General features: G+C 37.3%; 1 long non-coding RNA gene across 3 annotated transcripts; it reads left to right on the forward strand.

Moving 5' to 3' along the window:
- Positions 1–10,078: 10,078 nt before the first annotated feature.
- LOC110915663 lies at positions 10,079–18,473 on the forward strand. Of its 3 annotated transcripts, none has more exons than XR_004885996.1 (6): positions 10,079–10,231; positions 10,890–10,979; positions 11,491–11,581; positions 12,688–13,375; positions 16,509–16,598; positions 17,110–18,473. It is a non-coding gene; the product is annotated as an uncharacterized LOC110915663 (long non-coding RNA). The 3 variants fall into 3 exon arrangements; XR_004885995.1 differs by having other exon boundaries at positions 11,491–11,546; XR_004885997.1 differs by lacking the exon at positions 11,491–11,581.
- The last annotated feature ends 5,078 nt before the right edge of the window (positions 18,474–23,551 follow it).

Consider the following 23,551-nt stretch of genomic DNA (forward strand, 5'->3'; position numbering starts at 1 on the left):
GGTTGACACGAGTTGGACACGTGGCCGCACCGGGTCACGCCACAATTCCGGACACTCGCGGCCCGCATGGACATAACCCACCATGTACGCGGCCCGCATCAACTTGTGTTTTAGGAAAAGTCTGGTTAAACATTCTCGCGGCCCGCGTTAACTTGAGGTGAGGCCCTACACGGCCCGCCTCAACTTAAAGATTATTGTTTTTATTTGTTTTACATAGTATAATCTAGTTTGGGCTCGGTTTTCACATACGGGGTACATATAAATACACATTGATATATATATATATATATATTAGGGTGTCGGAATTATTATGATAGGTGTCGGTTTTACCGAGGGTTGTTATATCCTCCCCACCTTGTTTTAGAGCTCGTCCTCGAGATCTACTGGAACAAGTGTGGATATTTCTTTTGCATTTCGGATTCAAGCTCCCACGTGTACTCAGGTCCTCTCTTGGAATTCCATTTCACTTTGACCAGAACTAGTCTTTTATGTTTGAGATTCTTAATTTTCCTATCTTCAATTTGCAGAGGCTTCTCCACAAACTTGAGTTGTTCATTAATTTCTATATCCTTAAGAGGTACTACGAGTGATTCATCGGCTAAACATTTTTTTGAGATTAGATACATGAAATACATCATGTATTCCTGCCATTTCCTCTGGCAGTTGTAGCTGATAGGCTACCGGTCCTATTCTTTCAAGAATTTTGAAAGGTCCAATATACCTGGGACTAAGCTTTCCTCTCTTGATGAATCTTACCACTCCTTTCCAGGGAGAGACTTTCAATAATACTTCATCTCCTACTTGAAATTCTAATGGTTTGCGTCTGTTATCAGCATAACTCTTTTGGCGATCACGTGCTGTTTTCAGTCGTTCCTTGACTTGAATGATTTTATCAGTTGTTTCTTGTACTACTTCAGGTCCAGATAATTGTTTTTCTCCAATTTCTGCCCAACAGACTGGGGTTCTGCACTTTCGTCCATAAAGTGCTTCGAATGGTGCAGCATTGATACTTGTGTGATAGCTGTTATTATAAGAAAATTCTATTAAAGGTAAGTGTTCGTCCCAATTACCTCCAAAATCAATTACACAAGCTCTAAGCATGTCCTCCATTGTCTGAATTGTCCTTTCACTTTGTCCGTCTGTTTGAGGATGATACGCGGTGCTTAGATTTAGCCTGGTTCCCATTGCTCTTTGGAAACTTGACCAAAAATGAGAAGTAAAACGGCTATCTCTATCAGAAACAATTGATAAAGGAATGCCATGTAATGAAACAATTTCATTTACATGTAATTTGGCTAATTGTTCCATACTAAAGGTTTCCTTCATTGGTAAGAAATGAGCTGACTTGGTTAATCTATCTACAATCACCCAGATTGTATCATTACCTTTCCTTGTTTTAGGCAATTTGGTAACAAAATCCATTGTTATCAATTCCCATTTCCAAACGGGTATTTCTAATTGCTGTAACAAACCTGAGGGTTTCTGATGTTCAGCTTTAACTTGTGAGAAAGTTAAACATTTAGAAACATAAGCTGCTACATCCTTTTTCATTCCTATCCACCAGAAATTTTTCCTTAAATCCTGGTACATTTTATCATTTCCTGGATGCATCGTATATTTAGACTTATGAGCTTCCTCTAATATATGGTGACGTAAATTTCCTAATTTAGGTATCCACATTCTCTTTTGATGGAACCTCCAAATTCCATCTGTTCCTTGTTCTAATTCTTTAATCATTCCTTTTAATTTTTCAGTATCTTCCTTGATTACTGATTCTTGTGCTTTTCTAATTTGATTGTTTAAATCTACTTGTAGATTTAATTTAAGAGAACGTACCCTTTTTGGCTTTTCGTGATATTTTCGACTTAAAGCATCAGCTACCACATTTGCTTTTCCTGCATGATACTGGATATCACAATCATAATCACTAAGTAATTCCATCCAGCGTCTTTGTCTCATATTCAGCTCTTTTTGCCCGAAAACATATCTTAAACTTTTATGACCAGTGAATATGGTAAACTTACTACCATAAAGATAATGTCTCCAAATCTTAAGGGCAAAAATTATAGCTCCTAATTCCAAATCATGGGTCGAATAATTTCCTTCATGACTCTTAAGCTGTCTGGATGCATAAGCTATAACCTTTTGACGTTGCATTAATACGCATCCATAACCTAACTTAGAAGCATCACAAAAGATTACAAAGTCTTCAGTTCCTTCTGGTAATGCTAGTATTGGTGTATGGGTTAATCTTTGCTTAAGAATTCTAAAGGCTTCTTCTTGTTTTGGTCCCCATTCAAATCTAACAGATTTACAGGTTAACTTAGTTAAAGGAATGGCTATTCTAGAAAAATCTCGAATAAATCTTCTATAATAACCGGCCAATCCTAAGAAACTTCTAACCTCGGTTGGTGACTCTGGGGTTTTCCATTTGGTAATTGCTTCGATCTTTGTTGGATCTACATGAATTCCTTCATGATTCACCAAATGTCCGAGAAATTGCACTTGTTTTAACCAAAACTCACACTTTGAAAACTTAGCATAAAGCTTCTCTTTTCTCAATAAACTTAAAAGTAAATGCAAGTGCTTTGCATGCTCTTCTTTGCTTTTAGAATAAATGAGAATATCATCTATGAAGACAATTATGAATTTATCCAAATATGGCTTACATATTCGGTTCATCATGTCCATAAATGCGGCTGGGACATTGGTTAGACCAAATGGCATGACAGTAAATTCATAATGACCATACCTTGTTCTGAATGCGGTTTTAGGAATATCCTCTTCCTGTACCTTTAATTGATGATATCCTGATCTTAAATCGATTTTAGAGAAAAATCGAGCTCCTTGAAGTTGATCAAACAAATCATCGATCCTCGGTAATGGGTACCGATTCTTAATCGTGACTTTGTTCAATTCCCGGTAGTCAATGCACATACGCATTGATCCGTCCTTCTTTTTAACAAATAAAATCGGCGCTCCCCATGGCGATGAGCTTGGCTGTATGAATCCTTTTTCCAACAACTCGTCTAGTTGTTTCTTCAGTTCCTGCATTTCTGCGGGTGCCAAACGATAAGGTGCTTTGGCAATCGGTGCTGTTCCTGGTAACAGATGAATTCTGAATTCAACTTCCCTGTCTGGCGGTAGTCCTGGCAATTCTTCTGGAAAGACATCTGAAAATTGGGATACTACTGGGATATCTTTTACTTCTTTTCCTTTAGTGTTAGTGATTATTGAAATCAAATACACTATAGATCCTTTTCTTATACAACTTGCAGTTTTCATCACAGAGATGAATTTAGTGGATCTAAAAGGTTTATCTCCTTTAATTGAGATCTTTTCACCTCTTGGTGATTTTAATTGAATTGTCTTTTGTTCACATAAAATACTGGCTTTATTGGCTATTAACCAATCCATTCCTAACACCACATCAAATCCTACCAGATTCATTGGGTAAAGGTTTGCAATAAATTTTTGATTAAAAATTTCTATATTTGCTCCCTGCAAGATTTCAGAAATCTTAACAGTTTCTCCATTTGCGGTTTCCACTAGACATTCTTGTGGTAGTTTAGTTAATGATTGATTTAGGAGTTTGCAAAATGAAGTATTAATAAAACTTTGGTTGGCACCAGAGTCAAATAATACTTTAGCAAAAATATCATTAACTAAAAACGTACCAGCAATGACGTCTGGGATCATTTTGGCTTCGTCTGCAGTCAAAACAAATGCTCTAGCATTTCTAGGGTTATTGTTATTTGCAGCTGGGGTCAATTTTGGGCAGTTTGTCTTAATATGACCTGTTTCTCCACAATTGAAGCACATCCCATTAGTTGGTTTTCTTCTGCATGTCTCCTCCTTATGTCCTGGTGCTTTGCAGAAATTGCAGTAAGTAGAGCATCTTCCAGAATGCTTCTTTTTGCAGGCTTTGCAGTATGGTGCAGAGGTAGAACCTACATTCCTACGATTGGAATTCCCAGAACGGAATTCTTGAGTAAGCCTTTGGGTTAGGTTTCTTCTCTGGTCTTCTTCTCTAGTACGGATTAACTCATCTGTCAAGGTATTGGCTAGTTCTACAGCTTCCTCTATGGTTTGGGGTCTAGCGGCCTTGACTACATGCCTAATCTCCCCAATTAATCCCCAGATATAACGGGAGATTAACACTGGTTCAGGTGATGCAAGGGTAGGTACTATCCTAGCATATTCAAAGAATGTGGTAGTGTAACCCTTACTATCTACCCCGGTCATTCTTAGATTCAGAAACTTATTTGCTATCTGTTCTTTTTCATTGGGAGGGCAGAATTTCCTTTCTACCATGTTCTTGAATTCTTCCCATTCCATATTATAAATCCTATTACTTCCTCTGGATTGGAGGATAGTGTTCCACCATTCTAAGGCTGCATTTTTAAACAGATTTGAAGCAAACATTATTTTATCTTCTTCAGCACACTTGCTTATTTTCAGAACTGCCTCAGTTTTCTCTATCCAGCGTAAAGCTGCAATGGGTCCTTCATTGCCCGAGAATTCTATTGGTTTGCAAGACCAGAATTCCTTATAAGAACAACCATGTGGCATGGTTCTTCTTCTTTTGGGAACGGGCGCTTGAAGTATGGGTCCATTGTTTACGCTGTTTTCGGGTTCAGTTGGTCGCTTACTGCTATGCTTACTTTTATTATTCGCTTCCTGAACTGTTTGAATAATAAATGGCATCGCATCTATAATTCCTTGTGCCACTATATGCTGAACGGCACTATTATCCATTTGGTTTCCGTTGTTATTATTGTCCGAATTCTCATTAACCGCGTTAATGTTACTCTGGTTATCGTTATTCAGATTTTCTTGATTTCCTGCGTCGGCCATCTGAATTTTAAACATTTACCAAATATTAATATCACAATTAATATTTGAATATATCCAATCACATAACACGCACGTTTAACCAAAAACGTCGAGCATTGCGACTTTTACTCTATTTATATAGTATGCATTAATACACACCAGTACAGAAATAAAAATTACAGTACCGACTGAAATGTAAAGTTACAATACTAATAGTATGCATCCGTAGTTTTTTTTTTTTCTAACACATACACATATATATTATTATATTATTATTACTACTACCGTATTGTCATCACGTTCACTGATATGGATTCATCCAGAAATCCATATTGCGCTCGTCGTACTTCCAGACGAGACGCTCTCCCACCTGTCGCATACTATCACTGCTTTCTAAAATTTCCTCCCCAAAAGTCCTAAGTTCCTGGACATTTTCTGCACTCATTGGGGGTGTAGGTTCTAGGATTGGGTTTGGAAACTGAGGTATGGGTTCCTGATACGGAGGCATAGGGGCCTGGTATGGGTATGGATTCTCTAAAATTTCCCTAACATATGCATCACTAATGTTGTAGGGATCTTGAGGATCTAACCCTGGGTAAGCTCCTAAGTTGGGCATTGGCACATTTTCCTGTATTGGGTTTTGTTGCACGTAGTCCCTAACATCGTCCCACCAGGGGTCGTAGTTGTTTGGGTCTAGAGGATCAGGTGCAGGTACCCTAGGTATTTCCTCCGGGTTGAAATCAGGCATTTCTATCTGGTCTTCTACTTCCATGGGTTGATCAGGATTTTGTGGTTGGGGTGCTAGCATTTGTTCCAGGTTTGGATCAGCAGCAGTGGTTGCTAAAATATGGATATTAGCGATACCCCTATTGAGCATATCCTGATTATAAGCATCAGTTTCTCTTTTTGCTGCGGCTAACACTCGCTGTTCCTGCAACTTTTTCATTCTTTTTCCTACGCTCGTGCGCTCCCCTACTGAACCATCCCCTCTTTTTCTGAGGAAATGGCTCTTCAGACTGAGCCTTAAACACAAAGATCCCTTCTTCTGTGTCAGCAGAATACCCTGAGAGGGCAGGCTGAGAAGAGGAGGTGCCTTCGCTCCTAGGCGAACCAGACAGTTGACGATAGGCGTCAGAAGGTCCTTGGTCACTCATACTGTAAACTAACAAATAGTCAGATAACATAGAGCAAGAAATACAATTATACACATATTTCCATAATTTATTTCCCAACACTTTGAATTTTGATGTCAGCAGAACACTTCTGTGGCTGAATCAGTGGCATAGCTCTGATACCACCTTCTGTCACAGCCTCCGATCCCTATCTCCCGGGAACGGGCGGCCGTGAGCCAGTTTCGGTGGTATCACACTTATTTATTCAATTTGGCAGCGGAAATTTTCATCAGGACCGTAGTTAGGAAATATTTTAATCAGAGTAAACCACCATGTTTTATAACATTACACATATGGGTAAAACCCAAGTTTTCAATTCACACGTTTCATAGGAATACATCCTATTTATTTGAATAAAAACATCCATTTTATTATTAGGTAACTTTATTGCCACTTTTCCAAGCCTCCAGTGCTGTCCAGCTGGCTTCTATTTGGCTTTCACATATGTTACCTGAAACGCGTTTTAAAAACATTTTGTCAGTGGGAAATACTGGTGAGTGAATCCCAGTTTAATCAAGTTTAAATAAAAATTCACAGTGAACAGTATTGAGGGCACATCCGCAATTACATTTGTTTCCAAGTTATATCAATTACCACCACACGGTACTGTCGTTCCGACTTATGGTCATGTTACTCCTTTACCAGGTGGTAACAAATTTTGTATACAAAACCCCAAATTTACCGACTGTAATTGTATTCTTACAAATACTCAATAACTGTCATTCGCATGGAAAGATATTCAAGGTTTTGTAAAAACAGTTTTCAAAAAGAAGATTACTCACATTGCTGTTTTAGATTTTTCGTAAGGGTTTCCTGGAGATAATCTATAAATTACACAAATGCACGTGTGTTAGTATAATATCCCATTTTAACATTAGTAATACCCTCCCCGAGACGGCATTCCAACGACTACGTCGGGCAGAACCACGACAGCCGTTACGGAACCCTAGATCAATCGGGCAGCGTATCTAATACGTCTCCAGGGGTTATAATACTTACATCGTAGCAGAACCTCGCTATTTTAGGGGGTATTGGACTCGGGTATAATGCCCACTATTTAAAAGCTAGAGAGAAAGAAAGAAATTTGAGCGAAACTGACTGAAGGCCGTTGCCCTCTATTTATAGTTGTGAAATCGCGTCCCCACGCGGCCCGCGTGGAGTTTGGCCAGGCCTTACGCGGCCCGCGTTGACCCAAAGTCAACGTATAGCTTGTTCCGGTCATCATCTAGGGTTGACACGAGTTGGACACGTGGCCGCACCGGGTCACGCCACAATTCCGGACACTCGCGGCCCGCATGGACATAACCCACCATGTACGCGGCCCGCATCAACTTGTGTTTTAGGAAAAGTCTGGTTAAACATTCTCGCGGCCCGCGTTAACTTGAGGTGAGGCCCTACACGGCCCGCCTCAACTTAAAGATTATTGTTTTTATTTGTTTTACATAGTATAATCTAGTTTGGGCTCGGTTTTCACATACGGGGTACATATAAATACACATTGATATATATATATATATATATATTAGGGTGTCGGAATTATTATGATAGGTGTCGGTTTTACCGAGGGTTGTTATACACGTTACATCTGGCTTTCCACATACCATCGTTCATTATATCATAGAGAGATATAGAGAGGAAACATATAGAGGGAGAGAGAGAGAGCCGACGCGGCCGTAGGGTACCGGCAACTGCAACCAGACCACAGATGGTCGGCCACCAGATATTACGCATTCGAAGCTTGCGATTCACTGTACAGGTTCGTAACCTTGATTTGTTCTTTCCACCGAATTAGTTAGGGTTTTTGTTCGTATTTCTGCAATCAGTCAATCCATACGAGGCATTCTTCTTCTTTGAAACCCTAATCTATTTGGTTTGTATTTTTGTTTGCACCCATTGAGTAGGTTAGGGTTTTCAAATAATCGTATTGACCCCTCATGTTGTGGTCGATTGTGAGTCACAGACTGAGCTTCACCGTCTAAGTTCTTAAAGGCAAGGTACGCGATTTGTGTTTTTCATGTGCGTCGAGGGTTTTAATGAACGTCTAAGGGTTTTTGATGATCTGGTTCTCATATTTCTGTGAAACTGATGTGGGTTTTTAGTTTGATTTGTGGATTGGATGTGATTGGGAGATGTCAGCTGGTATATATAAATTTTTTTGTAAAAGTTAGCTGCTATATATACTTTACTGTGTACAAAATCAAACTTTTTATGACCAGTATCTTACAGGTCAAGGATGAAGTGGTTACAAGTAATATAAGCATGGTACAAGTTTGATTTTCAAAGGACCTGAAGGTAACGATTGTATCATTCTTGATAATATGTTGATGATAAACTGTGTTTTATATATAAGCAAAAAGTAAGGGTATATTTAAGGTTGTTGCATAATAATTTATTTGAAATAAGAATTGTGTTTATGGAATCTTTTATGTTCTTAAGCATATATAATTTTTCATTTTAGGATATATTTTTTTAAGTTGTTATTTTTAACTCATATCCAGAGCGCATCAACACTATAGACCGTCACAACATCACTGGTCGTAGATTGGAGCGGTTTCTCAACTCATCGTCGGTGGTGTCGCCAACGTTAGTAAAACCTGCACCGCTCCGATTGCTTGCCTCATTATACTCTTTCAGGTATCGTTTCGTTGATTTGTTATTGTTTATGTGTATGTTCAATTTTATTTGAGCAAACGCGTGTGGTATATGTTGAGATTGGATCCGAATAATTGTTTTAGCCATCTGATAGAACACGTTGAGATCTTGATTTTCATGATCTAGGGCAGTTGCGGCAAGTATGATGTTCGCATTATAATACGTATATGCAAGTTGTCATTGCCATTAGGTATCAGGTTAAAAAAAGTTCATCTCCGCGCTCCAGGTGACTTTTGTTTTGCACCATTTCTTTTATGTGGATTTAAGGTTTGAATTATATAGCCAAAAAATTTGTCACAGTTCTAATCGGAAAAAGGTACGATCGGCAAATGGTGTTGATGCGGTGAAAACCATGACGATGGTTGTAGTATGTTGTTACAATGGTGTTGTGCTTGAATCGGGTGGTAAAGGTGGTCAATTTACAATGCCAGACACCGACATATGTCTGCCATAAAAGTGCAGCGAACGAGACAACATTGTCATGGATCCTATCCTAAGCTGGTTTCAGAGGCAAATGCTGGTAAATGGGGGCAGCAGCGTCCCTCTTTGTTTGTGGCTGCGAGTGAGGTGCTATGGGGCTGCAAATGGTCGTGAACTAACATTGGATAGTAGGGTTGACGACTAGATAACAACAAATGTACAGCATCGAGGTGCAATAAGGTACAGTCTTGAGATCGGTTACGGGTTGAATTGTGAGTACTGGCGTAGCAGCAAGGAGGGATCTTTGGCAGCTGTGTGGGAGTGTTTTGGGGCTGCTAACGGTTTCTGAACAACCATTATAAGTGATGGTAGCAGCCGCGAGAAAAGATCATAAACATGAGGCCATGCTCAAGTGACTTGGGGTACGTATCGGGGGCTCGGGGCCGAATCATGGTGTGCAAACTGTGAATTCGTAAGGTATTTTTAGGGTACGTAAAGTAGGGGTGAGCGTAATCTGGTCTGAACCGAAAATACCCAAGACTGACCTGAAAAAACCCGACACCGAACTGAATCGTATCATGTAGATACCGATATCGGTTCTTATATTTCTCCTTCATTCTGTAACACCCCGAAAATGGGATTAGTAATCAAGCTCCGTTAATACTAAAAGACGGGTGAAATACCGTTAGTGGTAAAATTTAACCCGAAAATATTAGGATTTAAAGGAATAATCCTAATATTAAATACAACGTGAATAAAAGCTTTTAAGGGAGTAAGTTTATAAGAAGTCCGAGTTAACGGGACTTAAAATAAAACAGGTTATAACTCCCGGAACCCACTAAATAACTAGGAATATCAACCTAGTTAGTCTAGTGTTTTAAAATAAAGAGGGAACTTGATGTAGTAACCTTTATAAACCTGGGTAAAGTAGAGGGACTAAAATGGTTAAGATGAGAAAATGAGTAATTAAAACTAAAAACACCAAAACACACACCTTTGTGTGTGTTCTGGTCGTACAATACACAGGAGCCAAGAAGGGCTCTCAAGCTCAAACCCTAACAAGCATAAAATCAACAAATTGAAGGGGTAAATCCAACCTAAATCGAAATCCAAGCACGAATTCATGATCACCTCGATGAAGGGATCATAAGGTATGCCAAATTTCATTATTTAGTTCCATCTTAAATTCTTGGTGAACATATGAAATCGAAAATTTGGCTTGCATGATTAAAGTTTGGATGAATTTAGGATGAAATCATGTCTAGGAGTAAACTCTAGTCAATAACTAGTTGAATTAGTGTTGAAATTATAAAGTTCATGATCATCCATTATGGGTGTTTAAATGGATTTTGTAGAAACATGATGAACACTAGAACCATGATTGTCAAGCTAGTGTTATTTAAACTTTATGAAGTTAATCTTGACATTTAACCATGAATTTGATGATCTTCTAGTAAAAGATGTTGAAATTGGCAAGATAGGTAGCCATAAGTTTGATTGTTAAATTCTATAAAAGAATGCCCATTAGGTGTTTGTTAAAATGCCTAAATGAGAAGTAAAGTGGTGAAATTCAAGTGAAACGCGTAATTGGCAAGCTTGACTAATCACATGAGATATGGGATAAAACGGGTTCTAATCATAATGTTGATTTGCCTTAATCGTGCATATTATATGATTAAAGGTAGTTGACTATAGAAAGTCGAACTAACCTATGATGAAGCCGAATAGAAGTTTCGACATAAAGTCCGTAAGATGAACTAGTCATAATAATGATGACTGATCTAACCATCTTACGAATTATGATGCTAGTTTGACTCTTGACAAGCTAGATGGAGGCTTGGGGAAAGAAGCGGGTTAAACGGATCGTATACACGGAAAAGAGCATAATCCGGATACTAGGTAAGTTAAAGCTTACACCTTTTATTAACAACTATTGGTTTTATAGGTTATGAATAATCAAAAGTCATATTTGACTTATGATGTTTTGACCCGTCATGTGCGGTTCGGAACAAAAGACATTAATGATAAACCATGTTGAATGATTAAAAAGAGCTAATAAGATCATTTAGTCATGCAATGACTAATAAATAACGAGTTCTGAATGCTTACCTTGTAAGGTAAATCAATACAATTAATAAGGGTTAAACGGTAAGGTGGTCACTAGTTGACGATAACCGTTAGTTTTGAAGGACACTTTATGGCGTAAGATATAAAGGGGTCAAAATGATCAAGAAATAGATTTATAAGGAAAATTGACCGTACGGTGTAAACCGGTACAAGTCATGTAGACGAGATGATGATAAATCCATCTCGCAAAAGTAAACGGTCATTTAGACCAAACGGGTCAAAAGGTGAAAATATCACCCTTTGACAATATCGACTAATGGTTTGTCGAGTTGTATGATTACAGGAATAAATATCGATTGAATGTTGACATCGCTATTACTTAGCGGCTACTAAGGCAAGGTATCGAAACGGGTCAATATATTGATCCGAGCCAGGTTTGTATAATGATTTAACTCGTCATGTAGAACTTGAGGTTCTATAAGTGTTAGACAAGGATAAAATATAGATATTCGGTTATCATTAAGGTAAACCGAATAAATTGGGTCATGATTATGGTATTTTAGAAATATAATGGTTTCTAAACAAGATTATAGTTTTAAAAGTGGGATTTTGGTCGAACATGGCTTTAAAGGTCCTTCGTCGTAATAGGAGGGGTAAAAGTGACCAAAATGCCCTTATAAGTGAAATTAAGCAAACGATCCCTAAAGGTTGCTTAGAAATGAGTTTTGTAACCAAATAGATACTTGTATTAAGTATAAAAAGTGAAATATGTGAATCTTTGGGTCAAATGACTCTATATGAGTCTTTGCCGTAAAATGATAATCCGAGGGGTAAAACTCGGAATAAATAGATCTCCACATTAAATCCTCCACACATATAGTTGTGGTGGAAGATAAATTGATAAATAATATGGAAGTACAATGCTAGAAGTGAATGGGTATGAATTATGCGGTAAAAGTGCTTAAATACCCTTAACGGGTCAAAATAAGCTTCTAAGTCAAAACGGGTTAAAGAAGGTATACAAACCCGTGATTTTGAGCCTAATATAATAGGAGATATTGAAATTATGAAGTTCACGGGTTTAAAGATCAAATAGGCATGTTTGTTTGATAAAATCACGAACGGGTCAAAATTTGGTAAAAAGGGTAATAAGCCAAAGATTTAAAAGTCTTAAATTTTTGTTAATCCGGATGTCGGATTTTAACTCCACGTGATGGAGAATTAAATTACGGATGCGTAGGAAAAAGAATTGTGTAAAACGGATTAAAAACGAGAGAGTTATGTCCGTTTCGGTAAGAACTAATGAAAAATAAACGTGCAGAGTTGACACGGGCGGGTGACTTTTTGACACGGCCGGGTGGCTGGGCTGTGAAAAATATATGTTAAGCTGACACGGCCGGGTGACTTTTTGACACGGCCGGGTGAAGGGGCTGAAAACAAAACAAAAATAATTTCTTGTTTTGTTACGTTAAGCATGGAACTTGTTTATACTCGATTATTAAAGTGTCAAAACTAATTATTTACATGGTTTTGACCGTAGGTGAAGATGGACCTAATCCGGATGAAGATCAAGCGGCGAGCAAGAACCGAACACATGTTAAATGAAGCTTCCGCGTCAAATCTTGATTTGTGTTGATATAAGTGAATTATGTAAACACTTATAAATTGTTTTTGAAATGTTGTAATCATTTGGGAATGTTGGTGTAACAAGTTAAATAAAGACACATTTTAGCATAAAAATTTGTATCTTTTATTAAAATATTAATAAAACCAGACGGGCGTTACAAGTTGGTAATCAGAGCTCAAGGTTAAAAAGAATAAAGTGTTCGGTTCGAGGCTTGATCGCAAATCCGGTAAGTACAAGTATGTTAATGGTTTAGCGTGTTAAAGTGTTGTAAACAACACATAGGGTTATCTTGTAATACACATTACCCTAATTAAAATGATTGATATAGTTGATGAAAATACGCGCGTTGACGCATATAGTAGAAAAAAAGCCTTGTATTATAATACGGGCGATTACTGAAGTTGATATTATTAACTCTTGTAAATGTTTTAGTTGAAGGACACTCGCATCTAAATATAGCGGGAGTCTAACAAATTGCGGACTTGGCGGAGGAACGGTCCAAAGTACGACAAGTAGAACATACTCACCAAGGACCTAAATCACGCAGCGATCGCGAACAAGGCTAATGGCAAGAAAAGCCTGTCAGGGCAAGCGTTACCAGGTGCACATTTTAAATTTAATTGCACATATAGTAATATGCAACAAATACGTAGAGATTGAAAGTTGCATATGTAGATTGAAAACTTGGAAAACCCCGAATAGAAAACCTATCCGGGATATTGTTTCCAAGAGAAACAAATAGAGGCATTACTTACATGGGGTGTAATGTGAAAATTATAAAAAGGTCATGTATACCAGGTGTTGATCGCTTACTCTGGCCAAATAAGTGGTGAGCACGTGGTACCATGAACTTTTTATGATGGACACGCTTACACCCGATGTAGTAAGGACGGGGCGAGTGGGACAAATTAAAAAGTACCCAAATGAATCAGATAAGCAAAATATTTGATCATAATGTAAACGCACAACCAAGTGACGGAAGCGTATTATATTAGGATAATGAACCCGAGAGAAGGGACAAAGAAACATGTAAAATGATGTAGACATGTATTGGGAGGGGGTGTACTTACACTCAAACCCGGAGAATGTAAACATGTAAAACGATTAGATATTCACTGGGAGGGGGTGTACTTACACTCGAACCCGGAAAACGCAAACATGTAAAATGATGTAGACATGTATTGGGAGGGGGTGTACTTACACTCGAACCCGGAAAACGCAAACATGTAAAATGATGTAGACATGTATTGGGAGGGGGTGTACTTACACTCGAACCCAAAGAATGTAAACATGTAAAACGATTAAGATATGCACTGGGAGGGGGTGTACTTACACTCGAACCCGGAAAATGCAAACATGTAAAGTGATGTAGACATGTATTGGGAGGGGGGTGTACTTACACTCGAACCCGAAGAATATAAGCATGTAGAGTGATCAAGATATGCATTGGGAGGGAGTGCACTTACACTCAAACCCGGAAAATGCGAATATGTCTCTAAACGGGTCGTTCTTGTAAAATGTCAAATTTGAAGACAAGGTTGGAATATAAAAATGAAGCGAGGTCTTAATGCATACCGGGAGGGTTGCAATAATATCGACTTCGGTAAAACACCCGGTTGATGGGTAAGAATTTAACACATGCGTAGACCGAGAAACGGGAACTCGGATGGAAGGTTAAAAGACTCTGGTTTTGAGTCGTAACTAAAAGACGACAAGATAATGTAAATAGAAATTTTGAATAAGTTATGTTCAACTATTTCAAAGTTGAACGGGTCGAATATAATATCACGCCGAACGGCATGAGTAAACGCAAGCAGGATAATGGTAACGTTAAAAGCAAAAGAGTAATGAGCCCGGTAATGGGACATAACCAAATAAGAATATATCAAATCAAATAATAGTAAGCATGAAAGATACAAGTCTTGACACTGATAGGCGCAAGAAGATATATTCGAAAAGTGATATTTTCGAAAATGAAAGGTTGATATAAATTAAACATGATGTGACACGATCACGGTCAAGAAATGCAATGTGAAGTAGAATCACATTATAACCAGGCGAGCGGTAAAAAGTAACTGGACTAATAATTCTAGTTAATGAGACCGGTTAAGGTCAGCAATTCAAATCAAGAAATTTGGTTTGCTTGAAAGCGGTGGATTCGGTATAACTGAACCGAATAAATAAATTTGAAAACAAAAGAATTTGTTGCTAAAAGTGAAAGATTTCACTAAAGACCTTTAAACGGGTCAAAGTAACGGATTCATAAAGAATTCGATAGTATATGAAAGTGATGAATATCGCTAAGTTAATTAAACTAGTGGAAATAACGAGATTACGTTATTTCAAGTTGCACTATGTCGTATGAGATATGTAGACAATTAGTAACCAAAAAGATGTTACCATACTTTTCTGGTAATACTAACGAATGGTTAAAAGTATAAGTAATGTTTAAAAGATTTCTCGGATCGAATACATCGAGTTTAGACTCAATGAATTATGTAAGAAAAGGTTTCGAGGACGAAACCTCTTTAAGGGGGGTAGACTTGTAACACCCCGAAAATGGGATTAGTAATCAAGCTTCGTTAATACTGAAAGACGGGTGAAATACCGTTAGTGGTAAAATTTAACCCGAAAATATTAGGATTTAAAGGAATAATCCTAATATTAAATACAACGTGAATAAAAGCTTTTAAGGGAGTAAGTTTATAAGAAGTCCGAGTTAACGGGACTTAAAATAAAACAGGTTATAACTCCCGAAGCCCACTAAATAACTAGGAATATCAACCTAGTTAGTCTAGTGTTTTAAAATAAAGAGGGAACTTGATGTAGTAACCTTTATAAACCTGGGTAAAGTAGAGGGACTAAAATGGTTAAGATGAGAAAATGAGTAATTAAAACTAAAAACACCAAAACACACACCTTTGTGTGTGTTCTGGTCGTACAAAACACAGGAGCCAAGAAGGGCTCTCAAGCTCAAACCCTAACAAGCATAAAATCAACAAATTGAAGGGGTAAATCCAACCTAAATCGAAATCCAAGCACGAATTCATGATCACCTCGATGAAGGGATCATAAGGTATGCCAAATTTCATTATTTAGTTCCATCTTGAATTCTTGGTGAACATATGAAATCGAAAATTTGGCTTGCATGATTAAAGTTTGGATGAATTTAGGATGAAATCATGTCTAGGAGTAAACCCTAGTCAATAACTAGTTGAATTAGTGTTGAAATTATAAAGTTCATGATCATCCATTATGGGTGTTTAAATGGGTTTTGTAGAAACATGATGAACACTAGAACCATGATTGTCAAACTAGTGTTATTTAAACTTTATGAAGTTAATCTTGACATTTAACCATGAATTTGATGATCTTCTAGTAAAAGATGTTGAAATTGGCAAGATAGGTAGCAATAAGTTTGATTGTTAAATTCTATAAAAGAATGCCAATTAGGTGTTTGTTAAAATGCCTAAATGAGAAGTAAAGTGGTGAAATTCAAGTGAAACGCGTAATTGGCAAGCTTGACTAATCACATGAGATATGGGATAAAACGGGTTCTAATCATAATGTTGATTTGCCTTAATCATGCATATTATATGATTAAAGGTAGTTGACTTTAGAAAGTCGAACTAACCTATGATGAAGTCGAATAGAAGTTTCGACATAAAGTCCGTAAGATGAACTAGTCATAATAATGATGACTGATCTAACCATCTTACGAATTATGATGCTAGTTTGACTCTTGACAAGCTAGATGGAGGCTTGGGGAAAGAAACGGGTCAAACAGATCGTATACGCGGAAAAGAGCATAATCCGGATACTAGGTAAGTTAAAGCTTACACCTTTTATTAACAACTATTGGTTTTATAGTTTATGAATATTCAAAAGTCATATTTGACTTATGATGTTTTGACCCGTCATGTGCGGTTCGGAACAAAAGACATTAATGATAAACCATGTTGAATGATTAAAAAGAGCTAATAAGATCATTTAGTCATGCAATGACTAATAAATAACGAGTTCTGAATGATTACCTTGTAAGGTAAATCAATACAATTAAGAAGGGTTAAACGGTAAGGTGGTCACTAGTTGACGATAATCGTTAGTTTTGAAGGACACTTTATGGCGTAAGATATAAAGGGGTCAAAATGATCAAGAAATAGATTTATAAGGAAAATTGACCGTATGGTGTAAACCGGTACAAGTCATGTAGACGAGATGATGATAAATCCATCTCGCAAAAGTAAACGGTCATTTAGACCAAACGGGTCAAAAGGTGAAAATATCACCCTTTGACAATATCGACTAATGGTTTGTCGAGTTGTATGATTACAGGAATAAATATCGATTGAATGTTGACATCGCTATTACTTAGCGGCTACTAAGGCAAGGTATCGAAACGGGTCAATATATTGATCCGAGCCAGGTTTGTATAATGATTCAACTCGTCATGTAGAACTTGAGGTTCTATAAGTGTTAGACAAGGATAAAATATAGATATTCGGTTATCATTAAGGTAAACCGAATAAATTGGGTCATGATTATGGTATTTTAGAAATATAATGGTTTCTAAACAAGATTATAGTTTTAAAAGTGGGATTTTGGTCGAACATGGCTTTAAAGGTCCTTCGTCGTAATAGGAGGGGTAAAAGTGACCAAAATGCCCTTATAAGTGAAATTAAGCAAACGATCCCTAAAGGTTGCTTAGAAATGAGTTTTGTAACCAAATAGATACTTGTATTAAGTATAAAAAGTGAAATATGTGAATCTTTGGGTCAAATGACTCTATATGAGTCTTTGCCGTAAAATGATAATCCGAGGGGTAAAACTCGGAATAAATAGATCTCCACATTAAATCCTCCACACATATAGTTGTGGTGGAAGATAAATTGATAAATAATATGGAAGTACAATGCTAGAAGTGAATGGGTATGAATTATGCGGTAAAAGTGCTTAAATACCCTTAACGGGTCAAAATAAGCTTCTAAGTCAAAACGGGTTAAAGAAGGTATACAAGCCCGTGATTTTGAGCCTAATATAATAGGAGATATTGAAATTATGAAGTTCATGGGTTTAAAGATCAAATAGGCATGTTTGTTTGATAAAATCACGAACGGGTCAAAATTTGGTAAAAAGGGTAATAAGCCAAAGATTTAAAAGTCTTAAATTTTTTTTAATCCAGATGTCGGATTTTAACTCCACGTGATGGAGAATTAAATTACGGACGCGTAGGAAAAAGAATTGTGTAAAACGGATTAAAAACGAGAGAGTTATGTCCGTTTCGGTAAGAACTAATGAAAAATAAACGTGCAGAGTTAACACGGGCGGGTGACTTTTTGACACGGCCGGGTGGCTGGGCTGTGAAAAATATATGTTAAGCTGACACGGCCGGGTGACTTTTTGACACGGCCGGGTGAAGGGGCTGAAAACAAAACAAAAATAATTTCTTGTTTTGTTACGTTAAGCACGGAACTTGTTTATACTCGATTATTAAAGTGTCAAAACTAATTATTTACATGGTTTTGACCGTAGGTGAAGATGGACCTAATCCGGATGAAGATCAAGCGGCGAGCAAGAACCGAACAAATGTTAAATGAAGCTTACGCGTCAAATCTTGATTTGTGTTGATATAAGTGAATTATGTAAACACTTATAAATTGTTTTTGAAATGTTGTAATCATTTGGGAATGTTGGTATAACAAGTTAAATAAAGACACATTTTAGCATAAAAATTTGTATCTTTTATTAAAATATTAATAAAACCAGACGGGCGTTACACATTCGGGTTCGGGTCAGGTCGGGTTGGTCCAAAATGCCAAAAGAACCGAGTTAACATTGTTGGACCGAAAATACCATATAATATGTGTTGGTGCATTTATGTCTATCGCCTCCGTCAATTCCGTTCGTAGCAGAAACAGAAGTATTCTAGGCTTATATTGTTATAATTAGATAGAAAAGGCAAGGTGGCAATATTGTAAATAAGAGGAAAGCTCTTATAAGCATTGGCCTATAAATAGGAGAGTTATAGTTAGTTTAGAGACTTCTGGCTCATTTATGTTTTGGAGAGCTTGAGATCTAGAGAGAGAGTCTAGAGAGAGAAAGCTCATTCCAAGTGATTCAGGTACTGTACATTATCAAATCAATCAAAGAATCACGTTTATATTACATCACGTGTGTTAGGTCACTTTCGTGTACGGATTCCGCACGTCACACGTTCGTTTCGCAATTGTTTCGGAGTCAAAACCGGTCCTAACAAGTGGTATCAGAGCAGGAGCTCGATTGCACGGATCAATCACACGAATTCACACGGAAATTCATCAGATTTAGATCAAAAATCGCATCAGATTCGCTTAATTTCTTCATCTTTTCATCTCTTAACTTTCTTAACTGATTTTCGTTAAATTGAACAGGTTTTTACAGTCGAAAATTGTTAATTTTTGGATATGTTGTGCGAAAACATCTGATCTATAAGCCTACAAATTTTCAGAATCTAATTCTTAACGGTTTGGGAGAAATTAAAGATTTTTTGGTTCGAAAAAGTTGTTCAAAATGTTGACTGTTGATGTTCACTTGAATGTCGTCCGATCGGACAGAAGTCCGATCGGCTAGCAATCCGAACCATAGCATCATTCTTTCATTGAATTTCATTTAACTCGTTGACTATTGTTGACTTGCCAACCGATCGGTTAGCAAGCCGTATCATTGCATCACTTTGAAATTCATTAAGTTCTTTGACTTTGTTAACCCAACCGATCGGACACCTGTCTGATCCATAGCATCACTTTACAATTCATTAGTCTTTGACTTTGTTTGACCTAACCGATCGGACAGCTGGCCGAACAGCTAGCATCCCAACCGATCGGTCGGCAATACGTGTCATTAGGTCAACATATTCTGAAATTGTTCAGTCAGTTGTTCTAGGACTCACTAATAACATACATCTGTAGATCACGTGATTGAATATTAGTTGATCATTATCGAAATTTTCAATAACAGTCCACTAAATCTTGCGGTCCTATAATATTGAAGCTAAGTGAAATTAAGAGGCCAAATAGGATTTTAGATCTCATCAGAATCTCACGTGAACTGGAATTTGTCTTATTCATATTAATAACAATCACATGTATCAATACTTTGAACGGTCAAATTAAAATTGATTGTCTGATTATATGATAAAGTGATTTGGTTACTGATGCATGTGATAGACTGTTGTTGTCGGATATAAACTCAGTAGTGCATGTGATATTATCAGTTTGCATTATAATTGTTGTGGTCAAAGAAGTCAACGTGCCACCCGATCGACTAAGCAGTTTTTCGTGTAGTGACATTGAAACGGACAGCAAGTCGATCGGATTACCAACCGTTTCAAGAATATTGCAAGTCGTTCGGACAACATATCATTCTAACCGATCGACCAACATATTGTTTTGTCTTTTTGTGCCATCAAACGAACAGGCCGTCCGATCGACCGGCACCCTGTCCGATCGACCGGCACCCTGTCCGATCGATCAGAACCCTGTCCGATCGACCAGCACCCTGTCCGATTGATCAGCACCCTGTCCGATCGATCAGCATCCTGTCCGATCGACCAACACCCTGTCCGATCGAACAGCATGTCCGAACGATTTACACTCTGTCCGATTCAACGACACCTCTTTCATTTCATTAAAATCAATAGTCAATCAACTTTATAGAATCGGTGCAATTCATAAGTGTATCACGTGATCATTTAAAGTACTGTCAGTCCATGTGAATTTTGGATCATTTCATTTGTCTTGGCCCAATCATACTTTAATTTGATTTAGACTTATAGTGCGGCCCAATGAGAATTTAGATATCATAAAATTTGTCGGCCATCTTTATTAGAGATATTACATATTTTCACAAGAATTAAAGTTGTATCAGGTTGCATGAGATTTTAATTTAATATGTCATAAAGTTGTTGGCCATTTAAATAAATGATGTTGTCACTTTACATGTGAGTCAGTTGTGAAAATCAAGGTTCATTGATGAGGACAAAGAGTTATCACGCTACTCGATCGAACAACTTAAGAATCTTGTCGTCTTGTGCCATAATCGAACAGCTTTCCCACCCGATTGGACAACACTGATTATTTTCACTGTTGATTTTTGTTGACTCGCTCGATCGGATACCCGTCCGATTCAAGTTGTTTGTTAAGTATTTGAACTAATCTTGTGTATTCGTGATTCGGGTTCTTGTGCTGTGCACGTGATTCAAGATTCAGGTGATTAAAAGGTGCTGAGATTCGAGAAGTTCATATCATGGCTGAAGAGTTCTACAAAACGTTCTACAACGCGTTTACATCCGAATCATCTGAGACTTCAACTGTCACACCCAAATCCATAACAAAAACGATTAATGACAATATAAAACATGAAAATTTCTATGGAACTTATTCGAAACCACCTAAGCTTGAGAAGATAGAGGATTACACTTGGTGGAAAGAAAGATTCCTGAACTGGGCCAAAGCATACGCTCACGAGAGTTGGTTCTGCTTAGAGTTTGGATATAGTCGACCAATTAATGACAAAGGAGAAGAAATTGCACTCAAAAGCTTAACAGATGATGATAAACGGAAATTCTCATATGAACAGAAGATGATCGCTTTGATTCAACAATCTATCCAAGATGATATATTTTATTTGTTAAATCATGATGGGTCATCAAAATCGGTTTGGGAAGCGTTAAGATTTAAAGCTGAGGGGGGTAAACAAATCAAGAAAAATAAAATTGCTTTATTAAAGAAAGAATTTGATTTGTTTGATAGCTTGAAAGGTGAATCAGTTTGACAAATGATTGAACGCTTTTGTCATCTAAAAATTGAACTTGAAAGGTTTGAAATTGTGAAAACGAGAGAGGAAATAATTGATAAAATCATAGAGGCGTTACCAAGAGCCGATCAGTGGCAAACATTTGTGTTTATCTTGAAAAATGATGTTTTATATGATTCAATTTCTCTTGATGTTTTGATAGAAAAAATTGAGAGTCATGAACTTGAGCTACAAAAGCAAAGCAAGATGAGCGGTTCCTCACATCATCAGAATGTCGGTCTTTACTACAAGGGCAATGCACCTCCAGTGAAAGTTGGTGAATCACCAAAGACCGGATTTAGTGTTGAAAAGACGAAAGAACCACAAACAAGCTCATCAAGCTACAATCCAGGATACCATTCATCTTCGTCAAAAACAAGTCCTGAAGAATCTGAAGAAGTTCTCTGCAACATAGCCTAAAATTGAAAAATTCTCCGGCTATGAGCATCAATGCAGCAAAACAACAAATGAGTTTTCTGGCATCTGTGTTAGAGTCATATGAAGGTTTAGTGTCTGGGAAAATTGGGAACTCGGAACTGACAAAGGAAGACTACGACCAGATCGACCCAGTAGAAATGGAACTTATTGACATACACTGGTGTCTAGCAAGTGGCATTCGAAGAGCTCAGAGGTATATGGAGATTACTGGGAAGCAATCAATAGGTGGCCCGTCAATAATGCTGGGATTTGACAAATCCAAAGTGACCTGTTTCAGATGTAAACAAAAGGGTCATTTCAAAAGAGAATGCAAAAACTCTGAAGTTGACGAAACTGAGAAACCTTTCAATGATGATTATTACCGAAAGGCTATCTACCACCGTAGCAAAGAAGAGCCAAAAATGATCAAAAATAATCCCAAAGAAAAGTCAAGAGCATGTGCAGTAATCCATGATGACGGAGGGTTTGATTGGAGTGAGATTCTTCCAGAAGAAGATCGTATTGATAATCGATTTACAGCTCATGGCAGAACTATATCAAAGAGCAAACATCATGTCTTTGTTGCTGAAATAAAAGAGAAAACTCGAGAAGAAATTCTGAGTGAGAAAACTGATAGAGAAATATTCATTGTTGGGTGCAGAATGGAGAAAATGCAGGAAGAATATGAAAATGCTGTTAGAAACAAAAGATGGGACAAGAACCCAGAATGTTATGTCAACAGAGATGGTGAACCTGTTGTTCCCAGGAAAGATATAGTTCATGATGATGTTCTTCAAGTAATTCCTCTATCCGGCGAATTTTATTCAAAACGTGAAAAAGACAAGAATTATGAGAAGAAGCTGGATAAAATCATCAGAGATGCCATGACATCAAGTCTGAGGAAGAGGGATGAAGTAAGAATGAAGAAAAATGTTGAGTGTATGGTAGAAGAGTTGGAGAAGGTGGCTGAAGAAGTGAAAGGAAAGGAAGAAAAAGTTGTGGTGAATGAAGAAGCTGTGAAAGAAGCTGTTACTGAAGAATAGCAGGTTGAGAAAGAAAAGAAGAAAGAAGCAGAAGAAATGAAGAATGAAATTTTAGTTGCTGGTGATGTTGGTAATGAAACTGATGATGGTGTTGATGCTGGTAATGAGAAGAAGAGTGAAGCTGATCAGAAGCAGATGGAAGCAAACACCGAGGTGCCAATCACTAAGGTAAATTCTGATTCTGAAACTCTAAATGAAACAGTTGAACAGTGCAAAAAATGCATGGAACCATTGCAGTGCTTGTACTGAAAAAGACGAAGAGTTCAGAAAAAGAGATCTAGAATTTAATAAAATTGAAGAAGTTTTCAAAAACAAGTGCAAAGAAATGTTAGAAAATGAAAAAGTTTTGAAAGATAATGATGAAAAGATAACTCAAAAATGCACGAATTTAGAAAAAGAAAATGAGATTTTGAAAGAAAAGGTTTTGAAAATGACAGATGAATGTTTTCAAAAAGAAAAAGAGTGTCAGGAAATGAAAAAGGAAT

Source organism: Helianthus annuus, chromosome 2 (genome assembly GCF_002127325.2).
Source record: "Helianthus annuus cultivar XRQ/B chromosome 2, HanXRQr2.0-SUNRISE, whole genome shotgun sequence".
Lineage (NCBI taxonomy): Eukaryota > Viridiplantae > Streptophyta > Magnoliopsida > Asterales > Asteraceae > Helianthus > Helianthus annuus.